The sequence below is a fragment of the Gracilinanus agilis genome, chromosome 3 (assembly GCF_016433145.1).
Source record: "Gracilinanus agilis isolate LMUSP501 chromosome 3, AgileGrace, whole genome shotgun sequence".
Classification (NCBI taxonomy): domain Eukaryota; kingdom Metazoa; phylum Chordata; class Mammalia; order Didelphimorphia; family Didelphidae; genus Gracilinanus; species Gracilinanus agilis.
In genome coordinates, this window is record NC_058132.1 from 540,627,663 (window position 1) to 540,640,937 (window position 13,275).

The following is a 13,275-nucleotide window of genomic DNA, read 5'->3' on the forward strand; positions in this document are numbered from 1 at the left end:
CAATTCTATTCTTTCTGTGTCCCAATCTCATTCTTGCATTTTTCCATTATGCTTCATGAAACTTTTGTTCTCATACTAATAAGCTTCCTTCAAATTAAACCTTGACTCTTCCCTTGTATGTTACACACATATTTTTCTATATTTAATTATAGTTATACATAAAATATTGTTTTCCTAAGGATAATATAAGGTCTTTGAAGTCAGAGATTCTTTCATTTCATCTTTGTATCACCAAGGCTTAGCACAGTAGCCAAAAGAGAACTGAGAGGGGAAAAGAAAAAGGATTTTCTTAAGTACTCTTTCTTTGGACTTCCAATGGTTAACACAGTGCCTGGCATTTATTTGGTGCTAAATAAATAGTTAGTGACTGATTGATTCTTACAACAACACTGTGAGTTAGGTTCAACTATGAACTCCATTTTATAGTAAAGCAAACTGAGGCTCAAGCTCTAGTTCTCTATCTACTGACTTACCTAGTCTAGGTTTTCTTGCAGTACTATTTCATAAGTCTGGTTTTCAAGGAGCAGGAACATGGGGTTGTGATTCTCAGCCCTTGTATTCAATTCTTAAATCACAATGCCATAGCTGCTGTGGGTCTGTTAACACCCCATGCATATTTGGAACACTGCACACCAACAGCTCAGCCCTGATTCATGAGATACTGGAAGGAAGGGACTGATTTCTAAGTCCCTCAAAGGTAAATTTATTGGTGGTATATTGATGCCACAAACAGCTGTCAGCATTGGGGGTGGGAGCTCTGAGGTCCAAAGGCAAACCAAGACAGAGGTCAGTGGATTGAAAAAGGCATTGACCCATGAAGCAGTTCTTCAGAACAGTAGGTAAGGTCAAAGGAATGGCTAGAATTTTCCCTGCCATACAGCAAGAATGGAGAGTATTCCAACTACCAGCCCAAGTATCTGTCATTCATTGCAAGGCCCACACCAAGAACTAAGGGCCAGTGGAATCAGGGAACAGATGTGCAGACATCACAGCCAAATTCGAGGTGAGGCATGGACCACCTACAATTCTAAACTTAACTTTGGTGGAGGTAGATGATCTCAAAAATGCATGCTCCCCAAAGGAAGTGAAGGATTGGAAGAAACATCATGGTGCATACTTAGCTAATGGAGTTTGGCTAGGGGCAAATGGAAAATCTATGTTGCCCAAATCCCTGTATTTCACCTTTTGCAATGCATTACACAAAAAGGGCATTATGGAAGTCTGGGCATGGCAGATTCTCTAACTAGGTATTGGAATGCAAGGGGCATATATGAAGTTGCAATGAGAGTTTCTCAGAGGTGCAGAATTTATATGCAATTCAACCAGTTACCAAATTCTACAGTTTGGGAGGCAAACCACTAACCTATACATCATTTGAATGCTTCCAAATAGATTACATCACCATGCCAAGGTGTCAGGTTTACAGGTATGCATTAGTGATAGTGGATAGATTAACCAAGTGGCCAGAAGCTTTCCCAGCTAGACACAACACTTCAGCATTTGTTATAAAAGTCTCACTAAGAGAATTAATACCAAGATTCTCTATTCCACTACACATTGCCTCAGATTCTGGTTCTCACTTCATGAACAAGATTTTAGCTACAGTTTATGAGACCCTAGGAGTCAAGCAGCATCTACATGCTGAATACAGACAGCAATCAAGTGGACAGATTGAGAGAGTGAATAGATCCTTCAAGACCCTAGTAGTTAATATCTGTGCAGAATCACATATGAAATGGCCTGATGCATTACTGTTGGCACTATTCCATCTTAGATGCCAACCCAATAGCATAATTCACTTATCACCATTTGAAATGCTATATGGCCATCCACTTTACCATGGCAAGTCACCTCAAAGCATCCATAAACTATCACATCTGGGTATGGAATGCAAGCTCTAGAGTAAATTAAGTTACTCAAGCAGTGCTTAAACCAACTTAATAAACTAGGCTTGATACATCAAAGAATTCCCTTTGATTTTAGTCCGCACAACTTTCAACCTAGAGATTATGTTTACATCAGAAACTTCACTAGGAAGTCTGTTTTAGAACCTAATGGCATGGTCTGTCTCAATTAATCTTGACAACTCCTAGTGCTATCAAGGTTAAAGGGAGGGATCCTTGGTTCCATGTCACTCATGTCAAGCTGGAAAAATATATGTCCTACAACAACAACAGCAAGACCCAGTCATTATACAGCACAAACATCAATGAGCACCAACCAGCCAGCCAAATAAGTCCAAAGAAAGTCCACAGTCTATACATGAGACTGCAGAACCAGAGCAGCAATCAGAACAACAATCAGAGCATGAATCAGAACCAGAGTCAGACCAAGAGCCAGTCAACAGGCAGATATTACATCAAATTTTACACCAAAATGATTATCCCAAATCCAATCACAACATAGAAGAAACATCCATAAACCACCATGACAATGAAGAAGAATCAGCAGCAGAGGAAGACACAAAATTGATTTGCAATCAATCCAAGACCTAAACAATGACATTGATGAATAAATGAAGGCACAAAAGACATTATGATGAACTCCTTGTTACCTGTAATCATCTTTATTAAACCGCAAGGAAAGAAAAAAAAAGAAGAAAAGATTAGTCACATTTCAGGGACATTTAACTTTGTGACACAAGTCAACACACCAGAACATCAGTTCCTGTGCAAGTTGACAAGCTCGTGGGTAACATCATATGACACAAGGGAGGCATTGCTTACTTCATGGATCATCTCAAGGACAGCAACCCCGAGGACTACAAAAGACATCCATGACCCAAATACATATTTGGTGTATGGGACAACCACGCTGTGAAGAGGATCATCAGATCAGCATTAGACCCATGCCTTTGGAAAACACTACTTACACCCAACAGAATTCTCCCTGCACCCAACACTTTAGAATTCTATCCATGTAGTACATGCAATTTGCAGAAGAATTCCGGAGGAGTAAGTATGTAACACTTCATTACACAGCTAGGTCACTCTAGACAACACATAGAACATTTTTCTGACTTCACATTTACATGTAAAACACTAAACTTACACTTAAGAGAGAAGAGTTTGTCTGCCTTAGCTTAGAGTTTTCCTCTTACTTTGGTTCAGACACCTTCTACTCAAATCACCTGATATTTCTTTAAAAAAATGTAAAGATATGTTTGCTTACTAATCCTTAGCAATAAGTTTTACTAACACACACGATTAGTTAGTCTTAAAGTTAGAACAGGTTCAGAATTTTCAACTTTCTTTGTAAATATTATACACGGCTGAAGTCTATGGTTTAACCAAAAGGACTTATAAATAAGATTGGGCTTACTTATTCTTACTAATGCTTCTAACATAGGCATAAGTATACTAACATATTGATATACTAACTTTAAGAAAAATGAATTAGAATTTAGAAGCTTGCAGAAACTTTCTTAGTTGACACTTTTGTTGTTAGTTCATGAAATTTGAAAAGTACATAGATAGAATTTATTACTTTGTTTTAGTTAGCAAATGTTAGCTTTAAGACTGTTTGTGAATGTTTGCATCTAATCTGCTTTTCCTTTCTGTTCAAAAATTTTGCTAAACTTAAAAACCCCATTTCTTTCCTATGCTGTTCCCATAACCTGTCTTAGTTTTAGCTTAGATTAGTCTTAGCATAGATTAGGAGCTAGAAACCCCTTTTCTTATTTTGCAAAAACTTAGGGATAAAAGCATAGTTATAGTTTAGCTTAGAGTAAGAGTAGAATCCCTCAAGATCTTAGAAACAAAAAATGTTGCAAGGTGCAAATTTCCAAAAGACAAATGAGCAGATTGTAATGCAGGGTTACAGCAAAAGCTCTTGCTTTTGCAAACCAACTGTAGCAGCCCTGACAGTTGGAAAGGGATAGAATGTTGACCCTGGGCTCACGGGAAAACCATTAGAGCCTGAGACTATAAATATCCCTGGAGGACCAATTGAGGGGCCTTTTGCTTCTTGGGGTTTTGGGGCTTTGCCTGATTCCCTGGACCTCTCCCTTGACCTTTCCATTGACATCCTGCTATTTCTCTGGATTTCCCCATTGGGCCCTGGGAGGAAGGGTGATTTGGTGGGTGGAAATTATGGGAATTAGCTTTTATATACAGGCAGGAAGGACCTAAACCAAACCATCATTTTATCTAACAATCTGCTGAACATTTACATCAGAGCAGGGAAATTACCTTTGGCTGAGGGAGCTGGCTCCCTCTGCCTGGTCCCCTCTTCAGTAACTCCTCCCCCAGTACCAGCTCCTCCCTTAGCAGCAGTTACGAAACCCTAATCCCCTTTCCCCTCAGCTTACCCTTGGCAATAATAAATCCCTTTTATTTTATACAAAGAGTTTCTGAAGAATCATTGTACCCATTAGTAGAGCAAAGGTTGAAGAAAGAAAGGAGTAACTTTTCTTTATTTCTGGAGGGCAAACCAGGGCATCCATCTTGGGCAGGAAGTGGCCAGCTGTCATTTCCTGTAAGGTTTCAGTTTTCATCAGCAGAGGGCCTCTTGACTCCTCCCTCAAAAGAGCTTAGAAATAACAGCAAGAGGCTGAAGATACCCTTCAGCCAGACCCATATCACTTCTGGCTGACCTAATTCATCTTATATTCTGGAAGTAGCTTCCCTGCCTAAAGGACCCAGCTTATTTCCCAGTACCCTTAAGTACCTAGCCTCTGTGAGTAGCCTAATTGATTAGCAGCCCTTCCTATATTCCCCATTTATTCCATATCATATCATATTTCACTTTTATTCTATAACACATAGTCCTGGAAATACAAAGAAAGAAGACTCCAATGGGATTTTAAATTTCATCAAGCAACTCATTCCTGGGTTGATGAAAACAAGCTCTTCTTAGGGAAGCTGAAGGTAGGAGCCCTCTTATGTACCTATTTTCTTGATCATCAGTCATGTGGGTGAGGTATCTTTACCTTGTTGGGTATCTTGAAATTACCACAGTCTACCAGAAGAACATGGAGATTAAGGGAAAGGAGTAGGGTAGGCTCTACTGGACATTAGAATAGGCAGGTGACAGAATGAGTAAAAAGGGAAGTATAAGTCTACCAGAGGTCACACAAGTGTTTAGGGGTACAAATCATTCATAGCACACAATGTCAAAGGATTAGAAGCATTACATATGCTACAAATATAGTGTTTGAGAGGTTATTTTTATATTTTAAATCACTATTCATGTGATCAGAACATAAACAATGATTAATTCTATAAATATTTCCATAAAAACATGGAGATTTTTGTATTGTTTCTAGTATAGCTAAAGGGTTGGTCCACATAGTCAAATTTGACTTACTACCCTTGTTAGAAATTTATGAAATTTAGTATTCCCCACTTATCTTTCTATTTGCTCTCTCAACACCTACTTTCTTTCCTAACTTTCTTCAGGTGGAGGTGACATGGTTTATGCAATCCTTATTCTTGGAATACAAAGAGAAGCATTTTTCCCCCTTTTTTCTATTAAAAACATCAATTATACTTATGATTACACTTGTAATCAATATATAGAGAATAATATGTCTGCAATTGTCTATTAAAAGTCATTTTTCACATATAATACTTTATGTAGTCACACAAATTATTTATACAAAAAAAATAAATACAAGTTGTTGGGATGTCTAAGGTTCCACAATGTGCTAAATTTTAACCTTCCTGTCCACAAAAATTGGTTCAGCTCTAAAAGACCTCTAGCTATTGTATTATTCCATGTCTGCTGGGGAAAATTGCTTCTCTTCCCTGTCTCTCTCTTTATGTTTTGATGTAAGGGAAGTAACTTCTGAGGTTTTTATTTTAAAAGAGGAAAATGTGCATCAAAAGGAATGATGATTAATAAAAGTAAAAAGAAAACCTACAGTTAATGTTTAATCTGTGAAAATGAAACGTTTTATGTTTTGTTCTGGTATATGTAGCATTGTTTGCTAAATTAAATAGAATTGGACATTTTGTAAAAAAGATCAGGACTTAAAATCACAAATCATGGTTCAAGAATCTTGAGTCATTGAAAACTGATGAGAGTAACTAGGTGGCTTAGTGGATTGAGAGCCAGGCAAAAGGATGGGAGATCTTGTTTTCAAATCTTGTTTCAGACACTTCCTAGCTGGGTTATCCTGGGCAAGTCACTTCATTCCAATTGCCTAGCTCATTCTAACTCAAGTAAGATAGTACTGACCATTTTTGGATAACAAACAGCTTTACCCTTTTCCCTCTGCTTTGTTGCTGTTCAGTCATTTAGTCATGTATGACTTTTCATGACCCTGTATGGGGTTTTCTTGGCAAAGATCCTAGAGTTGTTTGCCATTTTATTCTCCAGTGAATAAAGACGAACAGAGGTTAAGTGACTTCCCAAGGGTCACATAGCTAGGAAATGTCTGAGGGCAAATTTAAACTCATATTTTCCTGGTTCCAAGCCCAGGTCTCTATCCACTGAGGCCCATAGCTGCCTCTCTCCTCTTTTATATCTGTTGGGTTTTTTTTTTTTTTGAGATTTCTCTAAGGCCCAAAATGTTGAATGCTAGCAAAACCCTTTGCTAGCCCTGAGAATGAAATGAAATGTACAGGTACCAGGAAGAAGAGCCAGCTCTGTAATAATTCAGAGTTCTTTGGAAATATAGAAGTATCTCAACAGTGCTAAAAATCTGTAGCAGCTTTTGAAGTTCCTAAGAATATGGGGTTCATCAGAAAGATAAGCTGCTTAACACTTTAGAATTCATTACTCCAATGGGGTGTGCTGATGTTGCTAAGGGAAAAACTAGAATGATTGGCATAAACCAAATGATATAATTATTGAGAAGGCCTAAAAATTTAATTTGACCCTGTGAGTTGTTAACTTTGGTTCTGTTCAATGTATTTTATTAATATCTTTTTAGTCAAGTGAAAATAATTATCAAACATCATTGTTCATTAGAGGAATATTCAGAGACCAAAACTTACTACTTACTACTAGATTAAACAAGGCATGAAAAAGATATATTTCACTGTGATACAAATCTCAAAACGGATATTTTCTCAGTTGTAACATTAGAAAATAATAGTAGTAGGTGGCATAATTATCTGCTGAAATTTTTGGGTCAGTAAGCCTAGCTATATCATGATGGCTAATGATAAAAAGACTAAGTAAAATATCCTGGTATCCATGTCATTAACACAATTCCAATAGTAATAACTTCTAAAGTTTAAGAGTAACGAAATCATATGTTCTATGAGATCATAAACAATTGCAGCAACAAGCAAATAAGAACCATATTTTAGAATATATGCTCACCTGAATTAACTCTGAGAAACCAAAAAAGGGAAAACATATGCTCCTTATGCAAAAAATATCATTTCCCTTTGTCTTCCTGCTCAAAAATAGCTAGAGCTATGGGCTTTCTATGCATACAATTTTAAATGAGACACTTACATCATTCCATTTTTATTCATTTTCTTGTCATCTTTCATTGTCATCTAGAAGAAATTTTAACAATCTTTAACAATCACAAAGTATTAATGAAATGCTCATAGTTACAAGTTAAAGCTATCAAGAGCATAAATATCAGGGTGGCTAGAATATAAATCAGGATTTAGTCTATGTTTTATATCAGCATTAAGCTGAGTATTCATGGTTATATGATATAGTTTCTTGTATGCATGCCATCTAAGTAGATGATTACATTGAAGATCAACTTAATAAAATACCAACTAGTGCATTGGAAACAATTAAGTTTACAAGGTCAATAAAAAGAAGTGCTTGCTTCACCAGACACAGCTAGCCTGCCTGGAGGACTATAAAATGAACAGAGAAACAGCTCAGATCCAGAAGAGAGTCAAATATTTTAAAATAATGTAATCACTTGGCTCTATTCTAGCTAAAAATTACCACAAGATAGGTTTCTTTGTGAATCTAGAAATATTTTGCGTATTCTTCATGAAGCAAAAGAATGTGACAAAGCAAAGAGCCCTGATAAAAATGCAGTGGGATATAATATTAAAACAAATATTTCTTTCCAAAGGAGCAGCCCATGATGTCAGTAACTCAACATTAATATCACTGCAGATATGGTGTAAAAATATTATTCCTACAAATTTATGATCTTTGGCTAGTGCTGATTGGGTGCTTCTCTAGGTTATAGTATAATCCTTATTGTGAAGAATTCCATCTTCCATGTGTCAGAGAATAAATGCAGAAGTGATGAGTTACAGCACTCAGGCATTCAACACAGTCCTTTTAAATCTTGGCAGTTTTCCTGCATGCTATTTTAATGGTACTAGTGTAAGAACATTGCAGGTGTTTAAAGATTCTCAAATTTACATAAAAGAAATAAGTAAAACTCATAATGGCTTATTTATCAGTGGTGATACTACTATCTAAAGTGTATGTGTTTTGCAAGCACCCCTCAAGATACCCCATCACACTTGCAAAAGCATCTAAATTTGCATTCACTTTTAAGTCAAAAATTTAATATAAGTAGACATTTAAACTTGGTTTGCTCAAGGGAATTGGAACTATTAAATATATATCTGTATATATATTTAAATATAAAATCCTATAGTTCCTTTTCTTAGTCATATGGATTGTTTTACACCCCTTGACTTGGATTTTTTCCCTCAAGTACTATTTTTAAAATTCCATTTGGCACTGTAAAACAAAGAAAAAAATTTTAGGAAATTCTCATAGTTTAACAAGAATCCAACAATATTTATTGTGTACCAACTATGAGCAAGTTGTTATGAGGGTTATAAAGAGGAGCGAGCTACAGAAGCTCAAATGACCTTATCCATGGATGGGATCTTGTATAGCTCAGAGCTTCATATCCAAAATAATGTAGGAGACAGAGTATTTTCTGCTCTGGGCAAAACATATAGGATCATAGACTTAAAGCTGAAAAAATCTCAAGAATCAATTAATCCAACCTGGATCATTTGACAGAGGAAGAAGTTGAGAGCCAGAATGGTTAAGGTACCTCCCCCTCTGCCACACAATAAAATCTAAGATTTGAACTCAACTACTCTGACTTGAAATCGAGATATCTTTATAAATACAAATAAAAGTGACTTCAGTTTCTTCTACCTCATACCTATCAGATTGACATGGTTGACAGAAAAAATAAAAGAGTAAAATTATAGCTATTGGAGTGGTTGGAGGTAAATGATTTAAAAATAATGCACTGTGTAGAGATGTGAATTGCCCTAGAAATTCTGTAAAATGATTTGAAACTATGCCCCAAAGTTATTAAAATCTTTAACCCAATAATAATACTACTGGATCAATACTCCAAAAAGATAAAAAAAAATATTTGTAGCAGCATCTTTTTGTGGTGGAAAAAAAAAACTAAAGAGTTTCCTATAATTGATGCAATGGTCAAAAACATATAAATGAATTAATGGAATCAAATACTAATATATTGTAAGATGAGAAGAAGGGAGTTATTTTAGAGAAAGCTGGTAAGACTTCAAAGAACTGAAACTGAATGAAGTGAATAAAACTCAGGGAATATTTGCACTATAACAACTTTTGTAAATTTTTGTGAAAGAAAATTTCCAAAGACTGAAGAACTTTTTTTGTAATTACCAACTATAATTCTAAATAATCTATAATGAAGAATACTACACATTTTTTGAGTTTTGATGGATTTGTTAGCTGAATGAACTAAATGTACCACATCAGAAACAATTTTTTTGACATGGACAATATAATAATTTCTTTTTCGGAACTATTGAAATTATTATTTTTTTAAACCCTTACCTTCCGTCTCGGAGTCAATACTGTGTATTGGCTCCAAGGCAGAAGAGTGGTAAGGGTAGGCAATGGGAGTAAAGTAACTTGCCCAGGGTCACACAGCTGGGAAGGGTCTGAGGCCAGATTTAAACCTAGGACCTCCCGTCTCTAGGCCTGGTTCTCAATCCACTGTGCTACCCAGTTGCCCCCGAAATTATTTTTTAAATGGAATTCTATGGCACATGCAAAACCTGTCATTTTGCTTTAGCAAGTACAGCTCTCCATGTGATAGATGCTAGGGATATAGCTTACAAAAAATAAGGCATTGGAAATAATGTGAAGTGTGCATAGACATTTTCTAACTGTTTAATTGGTTCTGTTAAGCTAAATACTTGGTAACCGCATTCAAAAAGACCAGAAACTAGTCATAGAACAATATCTTATACTATATACAAAGATAAAGTCAAAATGGACATATGATTGTTATGATTTAGAAATAAATAGTGATACAATAAACAAATTAGGGGAGCCCAAACTAGTTTGTCTTTGATAAGGGAAGAATGTATAACCAAACCAGACACAGATAACATTCCTAAATTTAAAATGAATGATTTTGTTTACATTCAGTTAAAATATATTTGCACAAATAAAACTAATACCTCCAAGATTAGAAGAAAAAGAAAGAACTGGGAAAAAATTATAGCCAGTTGTAAAAATGGGTCCATGCTATACCAGTGTGTCTGAAAAAGGAATAATTTCTCAAATATATACAAAACTGAGTAAAAAATATTAGAATACAAATCATTCCTCAGTTAACAAGTATTGAAAGGATATGAACAAGTAGGTCTCAGATGTGGAAATTAAAACTATCTATAGTCATATGAAAAAGTGCTTCAGATTACTATTGACTATGGAAATGCAAATTAAAACAACTCTGAGGTATCATCTCATAGGTATCAGACTGGCTAACATGATAAAAAAAGAAAATAATTAACTTTAGAGATTTTCGGAAAATTCTTGGCAGAATTGTGAATAGGTCCAACCATTCTGGAAAGCAAATTTTGAACCACACCCAAAATCCTTAGAATTGTTGACCTTTTGACCCAGTTATACCACTACTAGTTCTGGATCCCAAAGAGATCAAAGAAATTTTAACTGATACCAAAATATTTACAGAAGCTTTTTTTTTTTTTTTTTTTTTTTTTTTTTTTTTTTTTTTTGTGGTGGCAAAGACTTGGAAATTAAATGAATGTTTATTGATTGAGGAATGGTTAAGTACGTTGTGGCATATGATTTTAATAGAATACTATTGTGCTATGGGAAATGAAGAACATTATGATTTCATAAGAAAATGGATAGGCTTATATAAACTGATATAAAGTTAAGTGAGCAGAACCAGAACTTTGTACATAGTAATAACAATATACTATGATGATCAATTGTGAATGATTTAACTATTAATAGCAATACAATGATCCCAGACAACTATAGGGACTCCTGATGAAAAATGCTTTCCCTTCCACATAAGGAACTGATAGAGTCTGAATACAGATAAAAGCATACCACTTTTTCCTTGATTTCCTTTGTGAATCTTTTCTTGCATATGCGATTTGTGTCTTCTTTCATGACATGACAAAGAGGGCAATATGTATTGCGTGATAGCACAGTATAGCATCAGATAATTTGCCTTTTTAGGAAGGGGGGGAAGAAAAGAGAGAGTCCTGATCACGAAATGTCAGAAAACAAATGCTAAAAAATATTTCTATGTGTAATTGGGGGAAAAAATCAAATAAAATTCACTGGAGGAAAAAACAATGTACATATCTTAATTAAAAATACTTTATTGATAAAAATTCTAACCTTAAAAAGACCCATTAGCTTCCCTAATTCCTTTGTGTCCTCTGTTCAGTTTATTTCATCACTCTTTTGCTTGTGGCTTCTGGCAGAGGCCATTCAGTAAAGGGAGGTACCTTAGGGCTTTCTTCTCCCTATGAAGTCATATCACTTCCCTCTTCCTCTTAAAATGGCCTTTCTGTTCTTCCTTTTCCATCCTAGATGTAGGGAGTGCAGGCTCCATGACCAAAATGGGAACAATGTTGTATTGGAAATGAGCTAAGTTTTAAACCTACTCTACTGGAGACAGAAGTGTTATAGAGAATCCTATTATCCAGATCTCTAAGGGGAAGTATGTGTACAATTGCTCTCCCTATATCTTTGAACCTCTGTAAAAATGACCAAATTTTAAATGGTTAAAGGGAGCTGTGCTGCTTTTTATAGTCCCCCAGCAACAATAATGGAAAGACATAGATAGTAGGAGGTTAAGCCAATAGAGGAGAGATGAAACAGTGAAATCTTTTAAGGTACTCTGCAAATCTGAAGGGAAAATAATGTCTGCCTAGCACTGAGAGAGGATCGTAGTATCCAAATTTCAGTTACAATTTGCTTTAATTATTTAGTCTAGTAAAGCATGTATAAACAAGATAAAATAAACTCTTATCAATTGTATAAAAACAAAATTCAGTTATCTCTCTGGTGTACAATACTACCTTTCAATATAGAATAGTTTATCCATTGAGAAAAAAAATAAAACTGATTTCAAGAACTATGCTGAAAAACTGGAACATGCTTTCAGAAAAACTGTAATGACAGGTAAGGGACTGAATATTTGTGAGGATTTGATCGTAGATGATGGGAACGGTAAATGGCAGACAACGGGAAACAAGAGACCAGAATAAAGTACATGTTTAATAGAAAAATACTGAGTGCATTTTATTTTGTTTTTGTTTATCTGGTTTTGCTATTGTTATATCCAAATGTTGATTTATAGCAGATAATTAGAAGCTCAAGTTTAAGGGACAACATTCTTGGATCTATATGAAAATATGAGTGCTTTCCACAAGACCATGCATGAAATTTCTAAAGGACAGAATATAGAGAAAGGAAAACAAAATATTGAGGGTAGAATCATGGGGAAACACTTACTTAAGGAGAGAGCTTAAGAAAAGAAATCAAATAAAGAGAAAGAAAACAATTGATCATATAAGTAAAAGGAAGACCATGAGTCAAGAAATTAAAGGCTTTTCAAGGGGGAATTTGTTGCCAGGCATTTCAAAATGTTACAAATGGGCCAAGAAAGCTTAAGAATAAGAAAATGTAATTTGTAGTCTTTGAGAGAAATTTTAAATGAGTACGTATTTGTCAGATTGTAGAGAACTGTGGAATGAATAAATCAGGAAAAGTGGGTCTAAAAAGCTATTCTAAATATTTTGGCAACAAAAGTAATAAGCAGACCACAAGTCTCGAGGCGGGGTTAAGATGGCGTCGGAGTAAAAAGTAACTGCTGGACCTTTCCTAACCCACGCATATAGGACTCTTCATGAAGACATAAAAACAAATCCAGAGGAAAGAAGGGACCCCACAACAGGGCACAGCATCGAAGGTACGTTGAATCGAGGCATTTCCATGCTATAAAGGGGTGAAACAGCTCTCACAAAAACATGAGCAGAGCAACCTCCTCCCCCAGACCTCACACCACCTACAAGTCCAAAGCCTGCGCACGAGTCAGAGCAA